This window comes from Eptesicus fuscus, chromosome 13 (genome assembly GCF_027574615.1).
Source record: "Eptesicus fuscus isolate TK198812 chromosome 13, DD_ASM_mEF_20220401, whole genome shotgun sequence".
Lineage (NCBI taxonomy): Eukaryota > Metazoa > Chordata > Mammalia > Chiroptera > Vespertilionidae > Eptesicus > Eptesicus fuscus.
In genome coordinates this window covers 53821728-53848742 of record NC_072485.1, presented here as the reverse complement: position 1 = coordinate 53848742, position 27015 = coordinate 53821728, and the positions used below count along the sequence as shown (strand labels likewise).

The 27015-nt window shown below is 46.3% G+C and overlaps 1 protein-coding gene and 1 pseudogene across 1 annotated transcript in view; both read right to left on the bottom strand.

Moving 5' to 3' along the window:
* Positions 1-2834: 2834 nt before the first annotated feature.
* LOC129151317 (translin-associated protein X-like) lies at positions 2835-16382 on the bottom strand (annotated as a pseudogene).
* Positions 11894-27015, bottom strand: part of LOC129151316 (natural cytotoxicity triggering receptor 3 ligand 1-like) — a 27739-nt gene continuing 12617 nt past the window's right edge. Inside the window, exons 5-6 of the mRNA XM_054725687.1 lie at positions 12298-12468; positions 11894-12025 (exon numbers count right to left, since the gene is read on the bottom strand). The gene's annotated coding sequence lies outside the window, so the exon portion shown is untranslated. The remainder of the gene's footprint in view (positions 12026-12297; positions 12469-27015) is intronic.

The window sequence follows — 27015 nt, the reverse complement described above, 5'->3', positions numbered from 1 at the left end:
GGGTCTCTGCCTCGGAACCTTGCACATCCCCGCCAAGCAATGCAGGCTCGGGGTCTCCAGCTCGGAACCTTGCACTTCCCCACGAGTGATCCCACACACACACCTGCAGCTTCAGGGTCTCAGCCTCTGAAGCACCAGTGTCCCGGCGGAGTGGTCCTGCCCCAAAGGCAGCCTCTTAAGGAATCCACCTGGCAACTTCCCAGACCCTCATCCTAGTGGTTGGAGACGGAGGAGGCCGGGCACCCTTGCATCATATCATCAGCTCAACCTATCAGCGTTGAGCTCCGCCTGGGAGCGGCTGGGCAATGCCACCCAGCAACCTCTCCCATCAGGCAGGGAAGGATTGTGGGCGGGTAGCCCTGGCTGCCGTGACGTTAGGGGCGGCAACTGGACTTAAAAATCCTCATAGAACCAAAGGAAATGTGTGAGGTCAGGTTTCACATCCGAAATAACTTACAACTAATTTCTGTAGGCAAATGGCAATGTAACTAGAGAGTGCCCCGTGGTCCGGCGGTCCGGCTGCCTAGCAGCGGTGCCCGGCGCTCCCCGCCCTGGTTCCTCGGCACCCTCCCCCGGCCTGAGCCCACCCTGGAAGGCCTTTTCCCCTACAGTTTTCACCAAGGCAGGCAGGTTTTGTAGACATGAATAAGAGTGCCCTAGTCAGTTTAGCTCAGTGTATAGAGCGTCAGCCTGCATGCGGGACTCAAGGGTCCAGGGTTCGATTCCAGTCAAGGGTACATGCCCAGGTTTCGGGCTCAGTCCCCAGTAGGGGGTGTGCAGGAGGCAGCCAATCAATGATTCCCCCTCATCATTGATGTTTCTATCTCCCTCTTCCTCTCCCTTCCTCTCTGAAATTAATTTAAAAAAAATTTTTTTAAAAAGAAGTGCCCACGCACAAGTCCTGAAGATGCAGGACCAGCATGAAGACAATCACAAACAACCGGGGAGGGGGGGGCAGGGGGGGAAGATGCAGAGAGAGGGAGAGAGCAAAACCAGAAACATCACCAATCCCAACATAGATCAACATCTTTTTCTTCAGATGACTGTGTGTTTCCCTCTTCTTCGTCTGCTGGAAGCGAGACAGATTCAGGTACTGAGGATTCTACCAACAGAAAAGTTAAGAGAGAGGACAGAAAAAGGAATAAAAGGAGAAAAGAAAGAAAGGACAAAAGATGAAACATCAAGAAAAAGAAAGAGAAGGAAAAAAGAAGGAAACAACCACATGATATCACCTTTCCAAAGTCTCATGAACTTCCTGTTTAAGGAGTTTATTTTATGGCACTTCTAGTTTGGGTTTACATGTTTACTGGTTTGCCAGGACCACAGCAGTTACAGTGTCCAATATGTGAAAGAAAAAATATGTATATAATTTTGTTTGTTGGTTACATACAATGTAAATATACTTCAATATTTAAATTTATTTTTGTCATCTCTTAAATATCTCAATCAAGATTAGTAGACCCTGCATGACCCTAACCCGGCTGAGCCCTCATGACCCTAACCTGGCTGAGCCCTCATGACCCTAACCCGACTGAGCCCTCACGTGACCCTAACTCGGCTGACCCTCATGACCCTAACCTGGCTGAGCCCTCATGACCCTAACCTAGCTGAGCCCTCATGGACCCTAACCCGACTGAGCCCTCACATGACCCTAACCCAGCTGACCTCTCATGACCCTAACCTGGCTGAGCCCTCATGACCCCAACCGGCTGAGCCCTCACATGACCCTAACCCGGCTGAGCCCTCACCCAGCTGAGGCCACATGCTTCAAAACATCGAAAATTGCCATTTGGATTATTGTAATCTCTGTACCCTGGGAGAGATGGCATACCAGGGTCTAAAACCAGGCTAAACTTCTTGGTTTCCAAAATTGGGTTAAAATGGCCAAATGGGTATGCAGAGCCCAGCACTGTGAAACCACAGAAACAGGGAAGAGCTGGAAGGTGGATGTCTCACAACTTCACGTCCACACATTAAAGAATTGGGAAATCACATTTTACTTGCAAATCACATTTACTCTGCATCCAACACTTGAGAGCCTGAAGTTCAAGCCGGTGGTGGCAATGTTAGAACGCTTATCCTGTATTCAGATATTTGGTAGGGAAAGAGACTGAGTCTGCTCTGGTGAATATCATGCCTAATAATTGCATCGAAACTACCTATACCGAAGTCCTACACAAAGCAGAAGACTTGCAGATGGCATCAAAACTGCTAAGGCCTATCCATGTGCTTCTTAGTCTTTCTTCCTGAGTTTTATGTTTCTATTGTTAGTAATGTCCTCTTCTTTCAACAAATAGATTCTGTTTTCATAACCTCAGTATTTGCTGTGGAGCACGATGTAGTGCTCTTTTACTCTTGTTCCTCCAGGGATCCTGGTTCTACGTTCCCAGGCAAAAGTTTTCATCTCCAGAGGTGATCACATGGTTTCATAAAATGAGAGCGGAGGAAGGGGTTTCCCAGGTCAGCCTCGCAGGGTGCCTCCTGGGTTTTACACATCACTGGGCTTTTGGCTCATTTGGGTTTGTGGGTTAATTCGAATCCAATCTAACCATGTAATCGATAGTTGCCTTTAAAAGAAGGTCTAGTTAGAAGTGAGTGAGAGATGAGAGGGCTAGGTTTATATTTTTAATTGGAAGTTGAGGTATTATTTTGTTATTCAGGCAAAATACATTAAAGTAATCTTAAATAGCATTCTTTGCTGGATTTAAAATTTTATCCATATTGCTATACTGTGGGGTTGTTACTGAATGCAGTTCCTTAAAGGATCCCCCTCACCCCCAGTAATAGTAACTCAAAACAAAATTATAATAGGATTATATTTAAATTACGTATCTTTATCTTTGATTACAGAGAGGTTTAACATAATTATCTCCTGTTGTAAATACCAGTTGTTTATTAATTTCATCCATACTGATAAGTGATGGTGTATAATTAAGTGTTGAAAAGAGACGGCCTCCACATATTTCTGAAGTCCTGTCATAAGTCCTGTGGTAATGGGCTCTATGGAATTAATGCATCTCTTCTCCCAAGAGCTCCTGGGCCACCTGCAGTATCTTTTGTCTGACACCATCTAATTTAATTTCTGACTCAGTCAATATTTCCTCCATATCAGGAACACTTGTTATCCTATGGAGCAGAAAAATTATCCTTTACTTTCTACAGTTACATCCCAACTAAGTTTCACAAGTCTCTCATATTTGTTATGTCTTGCATCAAGTTCCTGCTGAAGTGATGTGAAGGCCACCATCACAGGTGACAATGCATTAACATCCTACCCTTCTATCCTGTGGTTGTAGGGAAAATTGTCATGCTTCCTTTTCCTGAACCCTCCCAATCCTTCTTTGTTGCTCACGTTGTCACAGCCTACAGCGAGTCTCCTAGAGACAGAGGGCCTTGGACCTGGTGGAGTGCGTGAACAGACAGAGGGCCTTGGACCTGGTGGAGTGCCTGAGGCGGGGGAAAGTGGGGGGGTTAGGGGGGTGAAGGGTAGAGGGGGGATGGAAGGGAGGGGTGCAGGGAAGAGAGCCTGTTAGGGCCCTTTGACGTATCCCAGGAGCAGAGTTGGAATTTGCTTCCGGCTTATCATTGCCTTCTTGAGTCCAGGTGATTCTGAGAATATTTTTATTAACACTGGGACAGTGGAACAAAGGAAGGACTCAGGGTAGGAGAAGCAACAGGAGAGAGCCTAGGCAGTGCTCTGCTTTGGCTCTCTAGAAAGATTATAGGAAAGAAGTGAGCCAAGGTGGGACTGCTTCGCTCACTGGACAGTCAGAGAAAAGGGGCCTTGGATACCGGTTCTGGGGGAAGCCTGGAAGGAGCTGCTGCTGCCTGCTGCTCCCCTGGTTGCAAGTCTCTGCGGGGACCCATGGTGTTTAGGAGAAAGAAAGGCCCCAAGACTATGACTCTGAAATGTTATTTTTTTGTAAACAATCCATTCTTTCAATATTGTCAAATTTGTCTTTTTGCCCAAAAAAATTACAACAAATATTACATATTGTTCTGATTTTACATTTACTATAATTAAAAATGAACTTATACAAATGACCTTAGCAACAATATTCCAACAAATATTGCACTGAAAGAAGTTTCATAACACATAGTAAATAAATGAACTAAAATATAATAAACTTATATAAAGTCTCTGTGTCTTTCTGATTATCAATTAAAATCCAATTATTTCTTTATAGTTTAAAAAACAGTCCAATTATCTAAATAAGCCAAGAAAAATTAAGTACACATAAGACTAATAAAATTTCTTTCCAATGTTTAAAATTAACAGAACATTTTGGACCACATACTTATAAAAGGTTAAATCTTTAATTCAACATTTAAATAAAAAAATTTTTTAAATTCCCCCCAAATAAAATCCTAACTTTAAAATAGAATGTATAAATCATCATTATTAAATGGTTTTTATAACCATAATAAATATTGATAAAATATAGATTAAGTAGCACTAGTTTCCTTCATGAAAAGAAAAACCAATAATTTAAAAAGGTGTTTTTCATGTTTAAATTCCAGAAGATAAGTTTTTCAGAAGACATGACATAACTAATGGTTTCCCTCCAGACCTACTTTAGGCACAAGCTTACATACAAACACACATGTGTTCATTCAAAAATATATTTCCATGAGAGTCTCTGTTAATTGGTACATAGACAGATGCTTTGAAAGTCACAAGGGCTTATTATGACCTTCATGTATGCTAATGGATGCTGGACTAACAGCTTCAGAGAAAGAAACACCTTCACTGATAAGGGGCTTCTTTGTCCACTGTGGCTACACTATTTCAGCCATCAGTATTTCAGCTTCAACTCTTAGGCCCTGAAACTGGATAGAGAGGTGCGGGTAGAACCATCCGGAAGTCACCAGAGCCATCACAAAAGAATGAAACAGTCCCTCTGGGCATTAACTGGCTTCTAAAGGTTGTCCTTAAAGCAAAATTCTTAGCCTTTTTTTAATCCTTTATAGAAATGTTTTGGAAATTAATGCTATTTTTAAAAAGCCACATCTACATCTTAATTAGTAATACAACAGACCCTGTGTATGTATTTTCACTCTCTTCAATATTCATAGTATATTTCATTGAGATTCAAGGTTGATCTTGGCCTAAACAAAACTAAATTTGCAGAAATGTTAGCTTTTTAAAAACTAGTTAGACAAGCAGGCAGTCACTCCTCTAGTGCTTTCTGAGCACTGTGGAGAGTAGTTTTAACCATGAAGAAAATTTGTAACGCATGAGGAGAGACCCTGACTCTTGACTCATTCCCTTCGACAGAAACTCTGATGTGTAGCCCTTGTCCAAGTCATTAGCTTTTTTATATCCTCCTTAAATAATAATAGTTTTAAAATACATTGTGTACCCCAGCAGATATTTTGTATTTCACAGTAGTTAACAAAGGGGAATTTTTTTTTTTTTTTTTGGACTAGACCAGGACATAAATTGAGCAATCTCTGAAGTAGCATCATTTACTGTTTCTTCCTTATGTTTGCCAGGATGATCTGAGTTTTAATTAAATTCTTTCTTTTCTCTATACTCTCCCATTTTCCTACTTCTATAATGACTTTTCCAATGTTGTATTTCTAATGCACCTCCCTAATTGCTGGAGGAAGCTTTGATGGATGTAGAAAAGTTATAGCACCATTGTCAGCTCTCTTACAGTTTCAAACCCACCAGCTTCATGGAACTTATTACCAGGCCCTTCAAATGACTTCTCCCCTGCCCTTGCAATGCTGAATTACCCATCTGGGACCGCTGGCTCCTAACCGCTCACCTGCCTGCCTGGCTGATCACCCCAACCACTCTGCCTGTCTGCCTGATCACCCCTAACCACTCGGCCTGCCTGCCTGATCTCCCCTATCCACTCTGCCTGCCTGCCCAATGCCCCTAACTGCCTCTGCCTTGGCCCTGCCACCATGGCTTTGTCCGGAAGGACGTCCAGAAGGATGTCCAGAAGATGTTTGGTCTAATTAGCATATTACCCTTTTATTAGTATAGATAATTTGCTGGAAACTAAGAGGCATGTCTATATTAATATCCAACCATTATTTATTCATGCATAAAAGCATTTTAAGATATTTCTCTAAGTTCTCCTCCAATTACCTTTTGATTTAACCACAGTCCACCACCTAAAAGGTGGACTGTGGTTAAATCATCTAAAAGAGTTTATCCTTGGAAAACTCATCTTATCACAATTTCTGGGCATAGATACAATAATAAATAAAAAGATATTCCAGACCATTTTTTAATGTTTCCTACAATTTTCACCATAGAGATAAAAATTCTTCTCCATCCCTAACAAACCATAGCATTACTCTGTTGAGTGATTTTTGTCGGGGTTTTAAAGCTGAATATAAGCAGAACATTTCTAGATTGCTATACTTAATTTTGGGATCCATGATTTAAGAAAAAAAAAAGTCTGAAGTATATTTGGAGGAATATGCAATAATTAGTTAAAAACGTGTAAAATGAAAACTAGGAGTTTAAAAAGTATTAATGTTAAGAGAAACAATGTGAAATTATGAGGTGTTACAGTGGATTAGTTCACTTAAAAAGTTTAAACATGCATTCCTGTACTACAGAGGTAGGAAAGTTAAACACTATTATTTCCCAGCCTCCCTTGCAGCTAGGGTTCCAGGTATGATTGGTCCAACAATCAGATGCACTCACTTGAGACTTCCACTTGTAGCCGAGTTTGCCAACACAAAGCGTGGCAGCAGTGGTGTGATTCTGGAGCTGGCAACTGTTCATGTCTTTCTAATCCAGCAGGCAGCTTCCCAATGTGGCAGGCAGCTTCTTCATTATTCCAAAGCAGCAGCTTCTTTGGCAGTCCTCTCTGGTGATGTGGTTCCTACAAGCTCAGCCCAGGTTCTGTTTCTTCAGCCCTCTCAAAATTTCAGTGAGCTATCTATCTCCCGTGATCAATCCCATTCAGTTTAATAGCTCAAGAAGAGTCCATGACCTACAGCCATGAATATTGACCTCTACAGAATCTGATAGCTAGAAGCAAGGTGCAACAAGTGAAAGGATCTTAAATATGAAGTGGGCTGAGTTGAAGAGGTAGGGCCTTAGGCCATGAGGCCTCATGCCAACCGAAGTAAGGGTTTCAAAGAAAGTGTGGTGGAACTTGAGAATGCTAGCCTGCGGGGCTGCCTCTGCCTCTTTCGGCAAAATCCTACAAGACAAATACCACTTGGGCTAAGGTTTACAAGTCTGCAGAGATGGAAAGGTATATATCGCTTTGCTGAGGAAATTGTTCTCTGTCTACAAAAATAAAAAATTAAAAAAAGTGACTAAAGTCCCAAATCTGGAGCCTTGAAGAATTGAAAAAGTCAACTACTACCACACTCCATAAGTAAAGGTTCTGAGAAAGCTGTTAAAATTTCTTTAACCTTTTTCAAGAATCTTCCCTTGGAAATTTTCTGCCAAGTAATGGGAGCCATCCTGAGAAAAACAGTCAGATGAATTCTGTTGTCATCCATCCAAGCCATTCATTTAAGACCCAGGGGAAAGAAAGAACACAGAAACAGGCAAGTAAAGATGGGTTCTTTGATAAAAACTATGCCTTGACAAGATCTTTCTGGTTACTCATGATGATAATAATTAAAGAAAACAGACCAGAAACTTACTAACTTTTTAGGGAATTGTTTTGTAAAAAAAAAACAAACAAACAAACAAAAAAAGAAACTAAATAAATAAAAACCCTAAACCTGGCCTGCAATAGCCTGTAACTATCTAAATAATCCCCAAGCCGCCAAACCCAAAATAATAGGAAACAAAGTGCTAAGACTATCCAGCCTCCAAGAAACGCATCCTTTCTGGTGTGAACCTAAAAAGTAATGGACAATAAAGACTTCCTAGAGGGCAACACCAAGAGCCCCTGAGGACATTAGACAAGGGAGTTACTCCCAGAAAGGTGAATCAGCACTTGCCTGATGGGAAAACCAAGGAATATGTTTATGGACAGAGCAGAGAGACCTTGCTATGGATCAGTGACTGCTATGTTTCCCATTTTCCCCTTTTTCAAAAAGATTGATTGTATGCAGTTATCCTGTAACTATCCCACCTTTATGCATATGGTACCCATGGGGCAGACACCTTGATTTTTAGTTTCTGGATGGCCAGCGATATCATGGTCTTTGAGCTATATGCAATAATGGGTGGGATTTTGATGGTTTCCTTTTGAGGTGGGTGTTTCCTATGTTTTAGAAGAGTGTACATATATATTTAGGTAGCCAAGAAGGCTGTCTGGATTAAAATTAAAAGTTGCTTACCAACCCGGCTGGCTCAGTAGTTTAGCATCAACCTATGAACCAGGAGGTCACTCACTGTTCGATTCCCAGTCAGGCCATATGCCCAGGTTGCAGGCTCAATCCCCAGTGAGGGACATGCAGGAGGCAGTCAATCAATGATTCTCTTTCATCATTGATGTTTCTATCTCTCTCCCTCTCCCTTCTTCTCTGAAATAAATAAAAAAAATACATTTTTTTAAAAAGTTGCCTAACAAATATTACCTCTTCCCACCTTCCTTAATTAAAGTATCCCAATATTTATTTATTTATTCATTTATTTATTTATTTTGGTTAATCCTCATCCAAGGATATTTTTCCATTGATGTTTAGGGAGAGTGGGAAAGAGAGGGAAAGACAGATGGAAACATCGATGTGAGAGAAACACATCGATTGGTTGCCTCTTGCAGGAGCCCTGACCAGGGCACGGGCCAGGGAGGAGACTGCAACTGAGGTACATGCCTTTGACTGGAATCGAACCCTGGACCCTTTGGTCCTCAGGCTGACACTCTATCCACTGAGCCAAACCAGCTAGGACAAGTATCTTAACTTTTAGCTGGTCACATTGCCACAAAGATGTCTCAGTTTCCCTAGCAGCTAGATGGCCATGTAACTCAGTTTGGGCCAATGAGATGTAAGTTCAAATGCTGTGTGGTTCTCCAGGAAAATTGCTTCAAGGGAGCTGAGAAAGCTCCTCAAGTGGAGAAAGATCCTTTTCTTGCCCTTCCCAGCTGCCTCCAAAAGCAATCTTGGATAGTAAGGATGAAGCAGCTTGAGGATAAAAGCAATGTAGTGAGGATAGTAGAGCAAAAAGATAGGAACCTGGACACCACCTGCCTACAGATTTATATAAAAGGGAAAAACTCCTACTTAGTTTAAACCACTGTTATCTCTGGTTTTTGGTTATATGTAGCAAATCTGATCTTAAACGATAGAGTATAAAGCAAAAGTGTGAGTGAAAAATGACCTCAAGTAGTATCAAAAAAACTATTCAGTAGAAGAATTTCTAGCACTTAAGGTGCTGAAAGTAGGAAGAAGTTACCAAGAAACAGGAAATACCAGTACATGGTCTTCTCAGGAGAATAATTGTGAGTATCAAAGAGACTTTTATAGAGAGAGGGGATGATAAGCACCCATAAAAGAATATCTATCTTCATGAGTAAGTGAGAGCAATTTATTTAAAAAGTAACAAACAGAGCAGGAGGCAGCTTATCAATGATTCTCTCCCATCATTGATGTTTCTATCTCTCCCTCTCCCTTCCTCTCTGAAATCAATGAAATATATATTAAAGAAAAAGAAGAAGAACTAGCACAGCAAAAAGGAAGAAGCAGTAGCTACAAACTTGCCAAGCCTGGCATTAGAAGCTCCAAACCAAATAATTTCAGCGAAGGAGGCAGAAACCCCCTTACCCATTAGTTCACAAACACCATGAGTACAGCATTGTGAATGCCTATGACCAGGAACCACCTAAGACTTCTGGTATCCAGCACTCTGGAGGGGCTGGTGCCTCTGTTTTTCTGGCGGCGGTACAAGTGGTGGGACCTCCCAGTCCACAATCTTGCTGACATCAAGCTCTTAAATGTTTAAACAGACCAGTCACTTATCTTTTTCTATAAGAAGAAATCCCTCTACCTTTTATCATCGCCTGAAAGTTCCATCCTCTTAGTCTCCTGAGTCAAGGACAGTCATCGGTGCCTCTGGAAGAAACAAAAGCCAACTAGTTTTCCTTGGTCCTAGCCTGTCCCAAGTTAGCCTAGCACCATGAAAGCTCTCCAACTACAGTCAATACTATGTAAAATTCCTGTCCCAAAAGGAACATCTTTATTTCTTACCCATACACACACACACACACACACACACACACACACACACACACACGCACACACACAAAAAACATTTAAGAGCATGACGTCAGCAAGATTGTGGACTCGGAGGTCCCAGCACTTGTACCGCCGCCAAAAAAGCAATGGTTAGGTAACTGCCGCTCACTGATGAAAATAGCTCCGAGAGAGTTGGGGAGACACGCCGGAGCTACAGCAGCCCAGTGGAGCACAGAAGTCAAAGATGGCCACATAGACAAGCACAGGCAGCATTTGACCTTTGTCATCCTGTCCCCCAGTCCCGCAGAGCTTGCTGCCAAAAGGGATGGCCTCAGCTGTGACCTCTCCCTTTGGAGGAAAAGGAGAAGACCCCAGCAGCTTTCATCACCGGGAACCCAAGCAGCGCTCGTGGCTGTCAGAGACACTTAAGCTTTTTTTTTTTTCTTTAATATATTTTTATTGATTCCAGAGAGGAAGAGAAAGGGAGGAGAGAGATAAAAAACATCAACGATGAGAGAGAATCATTAATCGGTTGCCTTGTGCACACGCCACACAGGAGATGAGCCCGCAATCTATTGAACCCAGGACGCTTCAGTCCCCAGGCAGAAGCTGTATCCACTGAGCCAAACCCAACACCTAATATTGCCACTAAGGACTCCCTCAGTCTTTGCCTATGCCAATCTCATCTGATGGAGCTGCCTAGAATCCATGCTACTGAGCCCCCCAAAGAAGGAGCCAATGCTGGGACCCCAACCACAGTGGCCCTGGCCCAGCATATGAACACCCACACCCTCGATGGTTAGATGTGAATAAAATGGACAATGAGGGGGATTGACAAAGGCTTTAATACAGCACTACCCAAGGTGGTGCACGCCAAAAGAACCTCCTATTGACTCCCCAGGATTAAAGAGCCCCAAACAAGTCCGCTTTATTTATCCTGGTTTGGAACACTTTGAAAGCCAAGATTCAAAGATTATAACGAGAAATCTGACTTGCCATGGCTTTGAGCAATGGTTAAGGAGATGAATCAAGATGAAGGCTGACATAGCCCATGGACACGGGCAATAGGGTAGTGAAGACCTTGAGGGGTGGGTAGGGGCTGGGGAAGTGGGGAAATGGGAGATATCCGTAATATTATCAACAATAAAAAATGTTTTTTTAAAAAGATGAAAGCTGACAAAAGAACCAGGATCCTTTGACTCAACCACTCTTTACACCAGAGTGGGTAAAATGGTCAGGAGGTAGAGAAGAGAAATTTCTGGACTCAGTGACATGGGAGCTCCACAAACTGTGGTACCAAAATCCACTGGTGAAGCGCTGGTGTGAACTACAATTAGACTGAGAGAACATAAAGGTTGTCCTCCCAAGGAAAGGACTGATGCGATTATGAGCCTTGGAATGTTTAGACAGGTTTATGCAAATAACTTGTCTTCTTTACCTGAATGTTTTATGGGAATGGATTCTCTGGCTGAGCAACGCTTACCCTTACCCTACCAAATGTTGTAAAACCAAAACTGTGTCAGAATGGAGGCTATAGTTAAGAAAAAAAATTAAAATTAAAAACATGTTCTCTGATAATATCAATAAATGATTAGAAAGAATGATAAATAATGTTAAAATAAATCACTTCACCATAAATATGCCTACAAATTATATAGTTTTTAAAATACACAGATGCATAAAAATTTTATAGGCCTTCTGTAATGTAAGGTGCTATAGTTCCACACATATATAGAAAAATAACAAAGATATTAATAATTTGACATTATACTTGCAATAAATGTGGATTTCAATTTATTTCCTTAAACAAATAAGCAAATAAAATTACATACGTGGCTCAAACTTCAATTCTCCACCAGGCCCTGATGGAGAAATTTCTTGTTATGATTTTTTTTTGTTCCATCTGCTGTACGACCTGGGGAATGAAAAATAATGTTTTACAAGGAAGTAGTACTTAATTTTCTCTGATATGTGTGACCTTTAACAAATCAAAACTAACTTAAATTTACTTTCCAAAATGAAATAGTCAAATTCTAAAATTTAGATTAATATTCCACAAAGCACTTTTAAAAATACCAACATTTAAAATACTGTAGCTAATAGTTCTTTGAAATATTACTACAACACAGACTTTGGCAAAGCGCCTAAAATCCTTTTTAATGCCACAACCCTTTCACAAAAAACCACCTGATGATATTCCAGCTTCTGAGCCTCGAGTTGGTCATGCTGACGCTGTAGTTCTTCCTTTTGTTTCTGAAGCTCATCTGCTTTCTTCTTAAGTTCATTTTCTTGTAAGGAGATCATATTTTCATATTCTTTCAGTTCTTCCTCTGTGAAAAACTGTTGCTGATCTAATGTCTAAAGAAAAAAAAAATAAAGAAAGAATAATCTTAGAAATGCAATGGTAAGTCTGATTCAGCTATAAAATTGTATGATTAACAAAGTGTAGTAGAATATGGTATTATACCTTTGGGGTAAAAAAAGAAAGGGGATTAAGAAAATACATATTTATGTACTCTGAATAAAAGGAATAGTTAAAGATTAATGAGATTGTTTATCTACAGAACGAGGGAGAAACTGGGTGGAAAGGGAATGAAGGCAAGGAAATCCTACTCCTCTGAATACACATTTTGTACAGAATTGCTTTTCTGAAACATTCAATGTTTTACATACTCAAAAAAACAACAACAACCAAATAACTAAAATCCACAAGGACAGAAATACTTTTATTTTAACTGAATAAAATAACTGACAGAAGGGAGAAGGGGAAAAAAGAACTAACCCAAGAAACTTCTGAACACAGTATCTGCACTGCGTGCACTCAGGTTAAAAACAACCCAAAAATCTAAACAAATCTTAGTCTTGTTTTGCAGAGGCATGGATTAGCAATTCTAAAATGCTTTGAATATGCTAGGACTGAGCAAATACATGGAAAATTATTGTGGAAAATGGGAGCCAGGTTTTGTACGAAATACAGAAAAAGAAAAAGATAAAATGTATTGGAATTGAAGGTGTTGTATTAAAATTTAAGAGGATAGTGTGAACTCATGAGTTGTAACATATATTAACAGTGAAATATATAAAATGAATATAAATGTGTGTAGTGTGTCTATGTATGTGTGTGCAAGTATGTGTGTATATGTATATATTCACAATATAAATAAATAAAAATGTATTTAATTTTTTTTAATTCCCAGCTCTATTATCTGACCAGGACTTGCTTTAAAAGCAAGGACAATTCAGTAGCAAGTAGTCAATTCAGTGCTCAGTTCCTGGTCTGTACTATCAATCGCCACTGAAAAACAAACAAACAACAGAAAAATGGCTGCTTTCGGAGGTGGGACAGAGAAGGAACAAGATGAACCTTGAACATCTTATGCTAAAAAATAAGAAAGTCCTCAAAGAATGATGGGAACATACCAGAAGGCCACAAAAACCTGTTTCAGGAAACTCCCACTAGCCAAGTATGGAAATAATAGGAAGGATGCAGGTTTACTGAATAAAACAGGAATCCATGAGTCTACAGTGAACAGATAGAGAAGAGGAAAAGGGTAGTTTTCTCTTACAATACAAAGGCAACAATAAATGTAGAAGGAATGATGATTAGAAAATCACTATTTGTCAACAGTCAGGTAGCAAATGATGCTGACCAGAATCATGAGAAGATGAAATTTGTCTCAAAGTATATCTTTAAAAATACATTTAAAAAAAAACAAACAGATCACTCATTTTTTATTAGTATAAATGTAAATTAGTGCAATTCTTTCAATATTCTTTACAAAGTATATCAATAGTTTAAAAATATTCTCTTGACCTTGATAATGCTACACCGAGAATCTACTTTATAAAATAGCCGTAAACACATTAAAAGTTTTATATAAAAACTAGAGGCCCGGTGCACGAAATTCGTGCACGGAGGGGGGTTGTCCCTCAGCCCAGCCTGTACCCTCTCCAATATAGGACCCCTTGAGGGATGTCCAACTGCCTGTTTAGGCCCAATCCCGGGCCTAAACGGGCAGTCAGACATCCCTCTCACAATCCAGGACTGCTGGCTTCCAACTGCTTGCCTGCCTGCCTTCCTGATTGCCCCTAACCGCTTCTGCCTGCCAGCCTGATCACCCCCTAACCACTCTGCTGCCAGCCTGTTTGCCCCCAACTTCCCTCCTCTGCCGGCCTGGTCACCCCTAACTGCCCTCTCCTGCAGGGTTGATCACTTCCAACTGCCCTCCCTTGCAGGCTTGGTCCCTCTCAACTGCCCTCCCTTGCAGGCCAGGTGCCTCCCAACTGCCCTCTCCTGCTGGCCATCTTGTGGTGGCCATCTTGTGTCCGCATGGGGGCAGGATCTTTGACCACATGGGGGCAGCTATATTGTGTGTTGCGATGATGATCAATCTGCATATTACTTTTTTATTAGATAGGATAGAGGCCTGGTACAGGGGTGGGGGCCAGCTGGTTTGCCCTGAAGGGCGTCCCCGATCAGGTGGGGTTTCCCTTCGGGTGTGGGGCGGCCTGAGCGAGGGGCCTGTGGTGGTTTGCAGGCCGGCCACGCCCCCTGGCAATGCAAGTGGAGGCCCTGGTATCTGGAATTTATTTTCCTTCTACAATTGAAACTTTGTAGCCTGGAGCGGAGCCAAGCCTGGGGCTCCCTCCGAGGCTGGCCGGCAGTCATTTGTGTTGGGGTTATAATTGAAACTTTGTTGCCTTAAGTGGGTGGGCCTGGCCAGGGTGAGTGAAAAGTTTTGCTTCCCGTGTTGCCTGCGGCAACCCTGGCCTGCTCTCTCAAGCTCCATTCTGCCGCCATTTGTTTGAATTTGTTTACCTTCTATAATTGAAACTTTGTAGCTTGAGTGGAGGCTTAGGCCTGGCTAGGGCAGCCAGAAAGCTTGGCTTCCTCTGTTACCTAGGAAACCTTGCTCTCTGTGGCTGTAGCCATCTTGGTTTGGGTTAATTTGCATACTCGCTCTGATTGGATGGTGGGCGTGGCTTGTGGGTGTGTCGGAGGTATGGTCAATTTGCATATCTGTCTATTATTAGAGAAGATGTGTTCAGAGCAGCACTTTTTAAAATAACAATAAAAGACTGAAGATAACCTGAATGTCTAATCCTGAGAAAATAATTAAGCACCCATAGGTATGAAAATAATGCTTACAAATTAAATTTGGAAAGACTTATGATGTAGAATGATTTTTTTAAAGCTGACTCAAGATTCTGGCAATATCATTGGTTTTACAAGATATGTTTTATTTTTTTAAAATATATTTTATTGATTTTTCACAGAGAGGAGGAGAGAGGGACAGAGAGCTAGAAACATCGATGAGAGAGAAACATCGATCAGCTGCCCCTTGCACACCCCCCACTGGGGATGTGCCCGCAACCAAGGCACATGCCCTTGACCGGAATCGAACCCGGGACCCTTGAGTCCGCAGGCCGATGCTCCATCCACTGAGCCAAACCGGTTTCGGCTACAAGATATGTTTTAGATTATAAAAGGTAAAATTGTAACTTTACAGTGAAAACACCTGGTAGACTTCATCTTAACCAAATAATCAAAGTCAATATTGCCAGTTAAGGGAATCATCAGGACCACATGCCTCCTGATACGATGTCCTTAGTTAGCAGCACTTCAGCTATATTCCTGTCAAAAGTAGGAAACAGCCCCTCACACTGATAGCTGGTCTATACTGTTTTGAAATATCAATATCATTAGAAACAATGACTCAGGAACTATTTCAGATTAACAGAGACTAGAAAGACATCACAACTAAATTCAATGCAGTATCTTGGGTTTTCCTTTGCTATAAAAGACAATATTGGGAACATTGACAAAAATCTCAATCAAGTCTACCTGATTAGAGAGGTAGGGAACCTTCTTTCTGCCAAGGTCCATTTGGATATTTATAACATCATTCTCAGGCCATACAAAATTACCAACTTATCAATGAGCCTGCTATCTTTGGTCAAACATTTGATAACTCACCACTAATGCCTTGGCAGGGCCAGACCAAATGATCTCTGGGCCATATACAGCCCGCAGGCCAGATGTTCCCCACGCCTGGATTAGAGAATTGTGGGTGGATGGGAGGAGGTTGATAATTTTACTTGATTATATAAGACTAGAGGCCCGGTGCACGAAATTCATGCACGGGGGGGGGAGGGTGACCCTCAGCCCAGCCTGCACCCTCTCCAATCTGGGACCCACCGGGATTGGGCCTAAATGGGCAGTCAAACATCCCTCTCACAATCCAGAATTGCTGGCTGCCAATTGCTCGCATGCCTGCTTTCCTGATTGCCCCTAACCACTTCTGCCTGCAAGCCTGATAACCCCCTAACCACTCCCATGCCAGCCTAATTGATGTCTAACTGCTCGTTGCCAGCCTGTTTGCCCCTAATTTCCCTCCTCTGCCAGCCTGGTCACCCCTAACTGCCCTCTCCTGCAGGGATGATCTTCCCCAGCTGCCCTCCCTTGCAGGCCTGGTGCCTCCCAACTGCCCTCCCCTGATGGCCATCTTGTGTTGGCCATCTTGTGTCCACATGATGGCAGGATCTTTGACCACATGGGGACAGCCATCTTGTGTGTTGGAGTGATGGTCAATTTGCATATTACTCTTTTATTAGATAAGATAGAGGCCTGCTGCATGGGTGGGGGCCAGCTGGTTTGCCCTGAAGGGTTCCCTTGGGGCGTGGGGCAGCCTGAAAGAGCGGCCTGTGGTGGTTTGCAGGACAGCCATGCGCCCCCAGCAACAGAGGCCCTGGTATCTGGAATTTATCTTCTACAATTGAAACTTTGTAGCCTGGAGCGGAGCCAAGCCTTCTGCTCGCTCCGAGGCCACAGCAGTTTCTGTTGGAATTTATGTATCTTCTACAATTGAAACTTTGTAGCCTGGAGTGAAGGCCTGAGCCAGCCAATGCTGCAGAAGCTTGGCTTCCTCTATCGCCCGGGGCAACTCTAGGCTCCTGCTCTTCCAGCTCAGTGGCTGCCACCATTTCTGTTGGAATTTATTTACCTTCTATAACTGAAACTTTGTACCCTTGAGTGGAGGCCTCGGCCGGCCAGGGTATGTGGAAAGCTTGGCTTCCTCCATTGTCAGGGAAACCCATGCCTCCCTCCAGCTCTCTGTGGCTGCAGCCATCTTGGTTGGGGTTAATTTGCACACTCGCTCTGATTGGCTGGTGGGCGTGGCTGGTGGGCATGGCTTGTTGGTGTAGCGGAGTGATGGTTAATTTGCATATTACTCTTGTATTAGATAGGATAAATCCTTTTTTTGCAAGAAATACACATTTGAGCATGTAAGATTAAAGCAGTATCATGTGCAAGTTACTCTCAAAAATAATTATACGTTAAATATAGACTAGAGGCCCTGTGCACGAAATTCGTGTACAGGGAGGGGTTGGGGGAGTGTCCCTCAGCACAGCCTGCACCCTCTTCAATCTGGGACCCCTTGAGGGTTGTCCGACTGCCCGTTTAAGCCCAATACCGTGATAGGGACTAAATGGGCAGTCGGACATCCTCTCACAATCCAGGACTGCTGGCTCCCAACTGCTCGCGTGCCTGCCTTCCTGATTGCCCCTAACCACTTCTGCCTGCCAGCCTGATAACCTCCTAACCACTCCCTTGCCAGCCTGATTGATGCCTAATTGCTCCCCTGCCAGCCTGTTTGCCCCTAACTGCCCTCCCCTGCAGGCCCGATCACCCCCAACTTCCCTCCTCTGCCAGCCTGGTCCCTCCCAACTGCCCTGCCCTGCTGGCCTGATTACCCACAACTGCCCTCCCTTGCCAGCCTGGTCCCTCCCAACTGCCCTCCCCTGCTGGCCATCTTGTGGTGGCCATCTTGTGTCCACATGGGGGCAGGATCTTTGACCACATGGCGGCAGCCATCTTGTGTGTTGGAGTGATGGTCAATGTGCATATTACTCTTTTATTAGATAGGATAGAGGCCTGATGCATGGGTGGGGGCCAGCTGGCTTGCCCTGAAGGGTATCCCGGATCAGGGTGGAGGTTCTCTTGAGGCATGGGGTGACCTGGGCAAGGGGCCTGTGGTGGTTTGCAAGTCGGCCACGCCTGCCCGGTGACACAAGCGGAGGCCCTGGGATTGGGATTTATTTATCTTCTACAATTGAAACTTTGTAGCCTAGAGCAGAGCCAAGACTTCTACTCACTCTGCGGCGGCAGCCATTTCTGTTAGGATTTATTTATCTTCTATAATTGAAACTTTGTAGCCTGGACTGTAGGCCTGGGCCAGCCAGAGTGTGCAGAAAGCTTGGCATCCTCCATCGCCTGGAAACCCAAGCCTCCCTCCTGCTCTCTTCGTGGCTCCAGCCATCTTGGTTGGGTTAATTTGCATACACACTACTGATTGGCTTGTGGGTATGGCTTGTGAGTATAACAGAGTGATGGTTAATTTGCATATTACTCTTTTATTATATAGGATAATTGAAACTTTGTAGCCTTAAGCGGAAGACTGGGCCAGCCAGGGCAGGAGGACAGCTTGGCTTCTGCCATCTCCGGGTACAACTCAAGCCTCCTCCTCTCTCCAGCTCTGTGGCTGCCATCATTTTTGGGGGGATTCATTTATCTTCTATCATTGAAACTTTGTGGCATTGAGTGGAGACCCCAGCCAGCAAGGGCAGGCAGAAAGCTTGGCTTCCTCCATTACCAGGGAAACCCAACCTCCCTCCTGCTCTCTGTGGTCACAGCCATCTTTGTTGGGTTTATTTGCATATTTGGCTGGGAGGCGTGGCTGGTGGGTATAGTGGAGGTATGGTCAATTTGCATATTACTCCCTCAGGTGGGAGTTCAGCTATGGGGAGTCTGTTCTATTCATCCCTCTAAACCAGGGACTTTCAACCTTTTTCATCTCATGGCACACATAAACTAAATACACCAAAAAAATATACTATATTGTCTATTTGACACACAAAAATAGGTATAATTTTGATTCATTCATAGCTATTGTTATGTTGGCTGTTGTCATTTGACAATCTAAGGGGAAAGATTAGCGCCCCTGACTAAATAGTTAGGAATTGCATGTTTTCAAAATTCTTGTGGCACACAGGTTGAAAATCACTGCTCTAAGCCAAGAGAATCCAAGTTAAGTTATGCCTGAGTGCTAATTGCACCAGTCCTGAGTGATCTAACACTTGTTTCTGAGTCATTACTCCATCCAGTAAAGATGGTAACAGGGCTTCTCTGCCCCACAAAGGGCCTGAAGTATAGCTGCACATCCCTGATAACTGCATTCAGAACCACACTGTGTGTTACCCATGACCAACACTTCCATTACCAGGGAAACCCAAACCTCCCTCCTGCTCTCTGTGGTCACAGTCATCCTGGTTGGGTTTATTTGCATATTTGCTCCTGATTGGCTGGGAGGCGTGGCTGGTGGGTATAGTGGAGGTATGGTCAATTTGCATATTACTCTTTTATAAGATAGGATATACTTATACACAGATTTAAAATAGAGGGGAAAAGAGGGAAAGAAGTAAATGTAGAAGAATGAAAATCGTCCCATAATTCTGCCTCTTTTGTGCCTCTCTTCAGGTCTCTCAGGGTCTGACCAGCAAACTTATATCTGAGTTCAGTAACTCCTTGGTGCCTTTTTTTTCTACATCATAGATTCACTTCTAATCAATAATGTCCAATTACTGTTCCCCATGTTTTATATCTAATATTTTCATCTTCCTATAAAAAGACCCCATTTGTGATTTTCCCTATCTAATTATATTTTATTTATTTTTCCCCTTTCATTATTTTATCACAATCTCTACAAAATTATAGTTTCTTTTACTAAATTTATAAAAATTTCCTCTGCCTTACTACTTTTCTGCAAAGGGTGCCATTTTCTTTCAACCACTATGAACACCTTTGGACTACTTCCTACTATTGCCATGTGCCTCCTTCCACTTTGAGATTTATTGTTTGATCTCATTATATTCTCAGAGCAGGCACCAAACACATCAACACTGCGATCCCCACAGGGCACCACTAACGGCCACTCTAACTCACCCTCAGGTGGGAATTCAGCTATGGAGAGTCTGTTCTATTCATCCCTCTAAACCAGGGACTCTCAACCTTTTTCATCTCATGGCACACATAAACTAAATTCTGCAATACACCAAAAAATATACTATATTGTCTATTTGACACACAAAAATAGGTATAATTTTGATTCATTCACACCAGACAGCTATTGTTATGTTGGCTGTTGTCATTTGACAATCTAAGGGGAAAGATTAGCGCCCCTGACTAAATAGTTAGGAATTGCATGTTTTCAAAATTCTTGTGGCACACAGGTTGAAAATCACTGCTCTAAGCCAAGAGAATCCAAGTTAAGTTATGCCTGAGTGCTAATTGCACCAGTCCTGAGTGATCTAACACTTGTTTCTGAGTCATTACTCCATCCAGTAAAGATGGTAACAGGGCTTCTCTGCCCCACAAAGGGCCTGAAGTACAGCTGCACATCCCTGATAACTGCATTCAGAACCACACTGTGTGTTACCCATGACCAGCACCTGCATGAGACCCTCCACAGCCCTGTCAGCCTGTCCTGGCTGAGGCGCCCCTACTTCTATCCAATTGGGAATAGCATCAGCCACCTTGGGCCAGTCACAGAAAATAAGGCAAGGGCCCAACACACCAACTATCAGGTCCTCCCCTAAGAACAGACTAGAACTGTACAGAGGAAGCCGCTCCTCTAGATCTAATTAATGATCAAGCCCATGATTCACAGCCCAACCTCACAGCCTGGATCTTCCTTGGTTATCAATCCTATGTAATAAAAGCCCAGACACCAAATGGCAGAATGACCAGAATGACCCGTTGATTAGTTGTTATGACGCACACCGACCACCAGGGGGCAGGTGCTCAATGCAGGAGTTACCCCTGGTGGTCAATGTGCTACCACAGTGGTAGCGCAGCTGGGCTGACCTGGGATGAGCAGCTGCTCCCACAGCAAACACCCTCCTCCTCGCCCCTCCCCCACCTCTTCCAGACACCCCCAGGCCTCTCAGCGCCACCAGGCTCACAGAGCTGACCCCGGAGGCAGGTTCCTGGCTGCCGCAGGACTGAGGCCTACTCCACTGCCTCTCAGTGCTATTGTCTCTGGGCCCAGCCCGACCTGGTCCCTGGAGAGGCGAGTGCTCTGGCTCCACGGAAGATGCCGGACCAGAGAGCAGCTGCTCAGAGTGCGGTCCATAGCCAGGGGATGAGAGGTGCTCCCACACCGGGCCTATCCTCACAGGCCACACCCCAACAGTGCACAAATCCTGTGCACCGGGTCTCTAGTATGGTATATTGATTAAAAAATCCAAGCTCCACTCTTTACTAATCATGAGATAGGGGATACATCACTTATTTTCTATCAAAGAATAACTCAGCCATTAATAAAGGGGAATATTTTTATTCATATACTAAAATGTACAGATTGAATTTACTGAACATAAATAGAATATGAAATGGAAACTGGACACAATCTGCAGCCAGTAAATATTGCTTTCCCCCACCCCCTTTTTTATTTGAGGTATAATTGACATATATTATATGAGATTCAAGTGTACAGGATAAAATTTGATATTTTTATGTATTGCTAAATAATCACCACAATAAATCTAATTTAAATTCATCACCATACAGTTACAAATATTTTTCTTATGATGATCTTTTAAGATTTACTTTTAGCAACTTTCAAATATGCAATACAGCATTATTAACTCGAGTCACTGTGCTATCACATCCCCATGAGTTATTTAAAATTCAAAGTCCAGCGGAAACTGGTTTGGCTCAGTGGATAGAGCGTCGGCCTGCGGAATGAAGGGTCCCGGGTTTGATTCCGGTCAAGGGCATGTACCTTGGTTGCTGGCACATCCCCAGTGTGGGGTGTGCAGAAGGCAGCTGATCCATGTTTCTCTCTCATCGATGTTTCTAACTCTCTATCCCTCTCTCTTCCTCTTTTTTTTTTTTTTTTTTTTTAATTTCTTTATTGATTAAGGTGTCACATATTTGTCCTCATCCCCCCATTCCCATCCCACCCCTCTCCCCACGCCTGCCCCAATCCCCTGTTGAACTTAACCGTTGGATAGGCTTATATGCATGCATACAGGTCCTTTGGTTGAACTCTCCCCCTCCTCCCACCCTCCCCCTACCCTCCCCTATCCTCCCTCTGAGGCCCGATAGTCCGATCGATGCCTCCTTGCTTCTGGTTCTGTTCTTGTTCCTCGGTCTATGTTGTTCATCATTTCCCCTAGATGAGCGAGATCATATGTCACTAGATATATACTAATAAGCACTGAATGTGAGACGAGCAATAATAGTTATGCTGACAGGCAAATGAATCAGTCTGTAGCGAGCTTCCCCCTGGACCAACAGTTCTTTTGAGACTCAATTTCAATGTCCAGTAGTTCCTTATGTGTACATGTCAGCACTGACCCCCCAGCTCTGGATGGTGGACAAATGGCGGTAACGGAGGTCCGACTCCCTCTGGTTTGGTCTCGGCCGAACCCAGGGGCACGGCGTCACCCGGACTAAGGGGCACGTGGCCTCACCCATACCCAAGGGGCGCGTGGTCTCACCCGGGCCTGGGACCCAGCCTCACCCGGATGGATCCAGGGGCACACGGCCTCACCCGGACCCAGGCTCTGGCTTCACCCGGACCCAGGGACACTTGGCCTCTCCCAGACCCAGGGCCACTTGGGCTCACCCGGGCCTAGGTGCACGAGGCCTCATCTGGATCCAGGGACACATGGTCGCACCCGGACCCAGGGACGCTTGGCCTCTCCCAGACCCAGGGCCACTTGGGCTCACCCGGGCCTAGGTGCACGAGGCCTCACCCGGATCCAGGGACACATGGTCTCACCCGGACCCAGGGACGCTTGGCCTCTCCCAGACCCAGGGCCACTTGGGCTCACCCGGGCCTAGGTGCACGAGGCCTCATCTGGATCCAGGGACACATGGTCGCACCCGGACCCAGGGACGCTTGGCCTCTCCCAGACCCAGGGCCACTTGGGCTCACCCGGACCTAGGTGCACGAGGCCTCATCTGGATCCAGGGACACATGGTCGCACCCGGACCCAGGGACGCTTGGCCTCTCCCAGACCCAGGGCCACTTGGGCTCACCCGGGCCTAGGTGCACGAGGCCTCATCTGGATCCAGGGACACATGGTCTCACCCGGACCCAGGGACGCTTGGCCTCTCCCAGACCCAGGGCCACTTGGGCTCACCCGGGCCTAGGTGCACGAGGCCTCACCCGGATCCAGGGACACATGGTCTCACCCGGACACAGGGACGCTTGGCCTCTCCTAGACCCAGGGCCACTTGGGCTCACCCGGGCCTAGGTGCACGAGGCCTCACCCGGATCCAGGGACGCATGGTCTCACCCGGACCCAGGGACGCTTGGCCTCTCCCAGACCCAGGGCCACTTGGGCTAACCCGGGCCTAGGTGCACGAGGCCTCATCCGGATCCAGGGACGCATGGTCTCACCCGGACCCAGGGACGCTTGGCCTCTCCCAGACCCAGGGCCACTTGGGCTCACCCGGGCCTAGGTGCACGAGGCCTCACCCGGATCCAGGGACGCATGGTCTCACCCGGACCCAGGGACGCTTGGCCTCTCCCAGACCCAGGGCCACTTGGGCTCACCCGGGCCTAGGTGCACGAGGCCTCATCCGGATCCAGGGACACATGGTCTCACCCGGACCCAGGGACGCTTGGCCTCTCCCAGACCCAGGGCCACTTGGGCTCACCCGGGCCTAGGTGCACGAGGCCTCACCCGGATCCAGGGACACATGGTCTCACCTGGACCCAGGGGCGCTTGGTCTTTTCCAGACCCAGGGGCACGTGGCCTCACCCGGGCCTAGGTGCTCGAGGCCTCACCCGGATCCAGGGACACATGGTCTCACCCGGACCCAGGGACGCTTGGCCTCTCCCAGACCCAGGGCCACTTGGGCTCACCCGGGCCTAGGTGCACGAGGCCTCATCTGGATCCAGGGACACATGGTCTCACCCGGACCCAGGGATGATTGGCCTCTCCCAGACCCAGGGCCACTTGGGCTCACCCGGGCCTAGGTGCACGAGGCCTCACCCGTATCCATGGACACATGGTCTCACCCGGACACAGGGACGCTTGGCCTCTCCCAGACCCAGGGCCACTTGGGCTCACCCGGGCCTAGGTGGACGAGGCCTCACCCGGATCCAGGGACACATGGTCTCACCCGGACCCAGGGACGCTTGGCCTCTCCCAGACCCAGGGCCACTTGGGCTCACCCGGGCCTAGGTTCACGAGGCCTCACCCGATCCAGGGACGCATGGTCTCACCCGGACCCAGGGATGTTTGGCCTCTCCCAGACCCAGGGCCACTTGGGCTCACCAGGCCTAGATGCGCGAGGCCTCACCTGGATCTATGGACCCCTGGCCTCTCTCGGACCCAGGGGAGCGCGGCCTCCCCCAGACCCAGGGGCGCTTGGCACCTCCGCAAGAGTCCCGCCTCTCCCCGCAGGCATCTGGGTCTCCCACGGGTCCCCAGAAGCTGGATTTCAGTGTGATGGAGAGCTAATCTCCCCTAGGTTTGGAACAAAAGCCCCTTTCCCCCGCCACCAACCAGACCCACGCGCCTCCACACCTCATCCCCTCCGATTTCGCTGGTTTCCTCTTCCCTCTTAGCTATAAATCTACCATTCAGCCATCTCTCCTGTAGTTCTGGATGGCAGAGGCTCTGTCCTCCATTCGTGCCCCTGAAATTGCTGTGCGCGGTGGAGTTCGCAGTTCCTTTGTTTAACTTAGCCGCCTTCTTGATTCTCCTCTGTCAAAATGGCTTAAAGGGCTTGAATGTAAGATGAGAACTCCTAAGAATCCTCCAAATCGGTGTTGGCGGCCTCCGGGGCCTCGAGGATCTCACTGCGCAGTTCGGCCAGGTCGGTGGCGCGGATGCGCCCCTCCTGCAGAAAGATGGTCTCTTCCTTCACAGAGAGCCGCTGCGCCGAGTCCGCGGCCGCCGCCACAGCAGCTGCTGCGGCGCCCACGAGCCCATGGCCCCGGCTGCGGTGCTGACTGAGAGGAGCAGCCGCCCGGTCTGGGGAGACGCGAGCAGCAGTCGCCACCCTCACTAGTCCATGTTCCAGTTGTATTTCCGAAACTGCCATGTGAGGCAACACATCAGCCTTCACCTCCGCCGTCATCTTTTTCGAATTCCCCAATTTGTTCTTCTTAATCCCTTGAATTCAGTCAACTCTACTGAGGTCTAGTGGCGCCGGGAGGTGCACGGAGAGGGCGCCCGGGCCTCCGTCCGGTGTGCGGGGCGCGCGGCCCGCGGAACCAGGCGCGCGGGGGCCTCGCGGCGGGGATGGGTGCTGGGCGGCCGCCGGGCTCCGGGCGCCGCTGCCGCCGCGGCGTCCCCAGTGCCCCGGGCCGGGCGGCCTGCGGGGGCGGCGCAGTTGCGAAACTGAGTGAGTATCTACAGTTAAGTCTTGATTGTTGTTGGTGTCACTAGGAGGAATTGTCCTCCAGGCCAATTGTCCATGAGGACCCTCTTTGTCTATATAGGAAGAGTTGCTGTGCAGGAGACATGAGGCTCCTGTGTCTGTGTCCCTCTGTATTCCTTGCAAACACCTCTGAGAGAAACGCGCCCTGGAGTTTCGCCCGCTGCCTGGAACTGGGTTTCAATGTAGTTGGAACTGGGTCTCAGCGCAGTCTGGCGCCTTTGTCTCCTTCCCAGCAGGGCCATTCAGTGGCGCAGGCAACAGTCCCTCCTCTGCGCGCCCTCCCGTGTGCGCCTCTGGAGCCGCCGCTCCTCTGTGCCTCTGCCCCACAGGCCAAATTCATTCCCCCAGCATGTGCCTGGCTTCCCAGGGTTTCGCCTGGAACTGGGGTTCAGTGCAGTCGGAACTGGGGTTCAGCACGGTCCGGAGCCCTTGTCTCCTTCCCGCTAGGGCAGTTCAGTGGCGCAGGCAACAGTCCGTCCTTTGCGCCCCTTCCTGCGCGCGCCTCTGGAGCTCTGCCTTCCGCCGCTCCTCTGTGCCTGCGCCCCACAGCCCAGATTCATTCCCCCAGCCTGCGCCTGGCTTCCCAGGGTTTCGCCCGGAACAGGGTTCAGTGCAGTCGGAGCCGGCGCTCAGCGCATTCCGGAGCCTTTATCTCCTTCCTGCCAGTGAACGCCGGCCAGGCCGTCAGCCGCCCCTTCCTCTCCGGCTCCATCCTCCCCGCAGGCGCGCGTGCTCGTGTCTCCGTCCGTTTCTCCATACCTCAGGCTTTTGCGGCTCCCCCGACTGTCCCCGTGGCCTTCTCCTTCTCCCCAGCTGTGGGCATTTCAGTCCGCCAGCTTTCCTGTGGTTCTGGACGATGACCGTTCTGACCTCTAGTTGTATTTTTGAAATTGTTGTGCCCGGCTGCGGGTTAGGTGTTTATCCTATGGCGCCATCTTGGTTTCTCTCCTCTCTTCCTCTTTGTGAAAATTCAATAAAATATATATTTTTTAAAATATAAATAAATAAAACTCAAAGTCTGTACCTTCTGATCCCCTTCACCCATTTCTCCCCATTCTTGTCCCCAACCTCAAGCAACCACCCATCTGTTCTCTGTATCTATGAGCTCATTGGGGCGGGGGCGGGGGGGGGTGGGGGTGAGGGTACTTTTTTAGATTCACATATAAGTGAGATCATACATAGCTTTCTCTTATTTCACTTAAAATACTGCCCTTAAGGTCCATCATGTTGTCACGAATTACAAGATTTCCTTTTTTTATGCCTAAATAATATTCCATTGTGTGCACAGTAATATGCCTCATTATGATGTTTCGAGGAACAATGGACTAATCACTTATACAACAGTGGACCCATAAGCTCATAGTGGAGCTAAAAACCTCCTCTCACCTGGGGAGTCACAGCCATCCTAACATTGTAGCACAATGCGTTATTCACAGGTG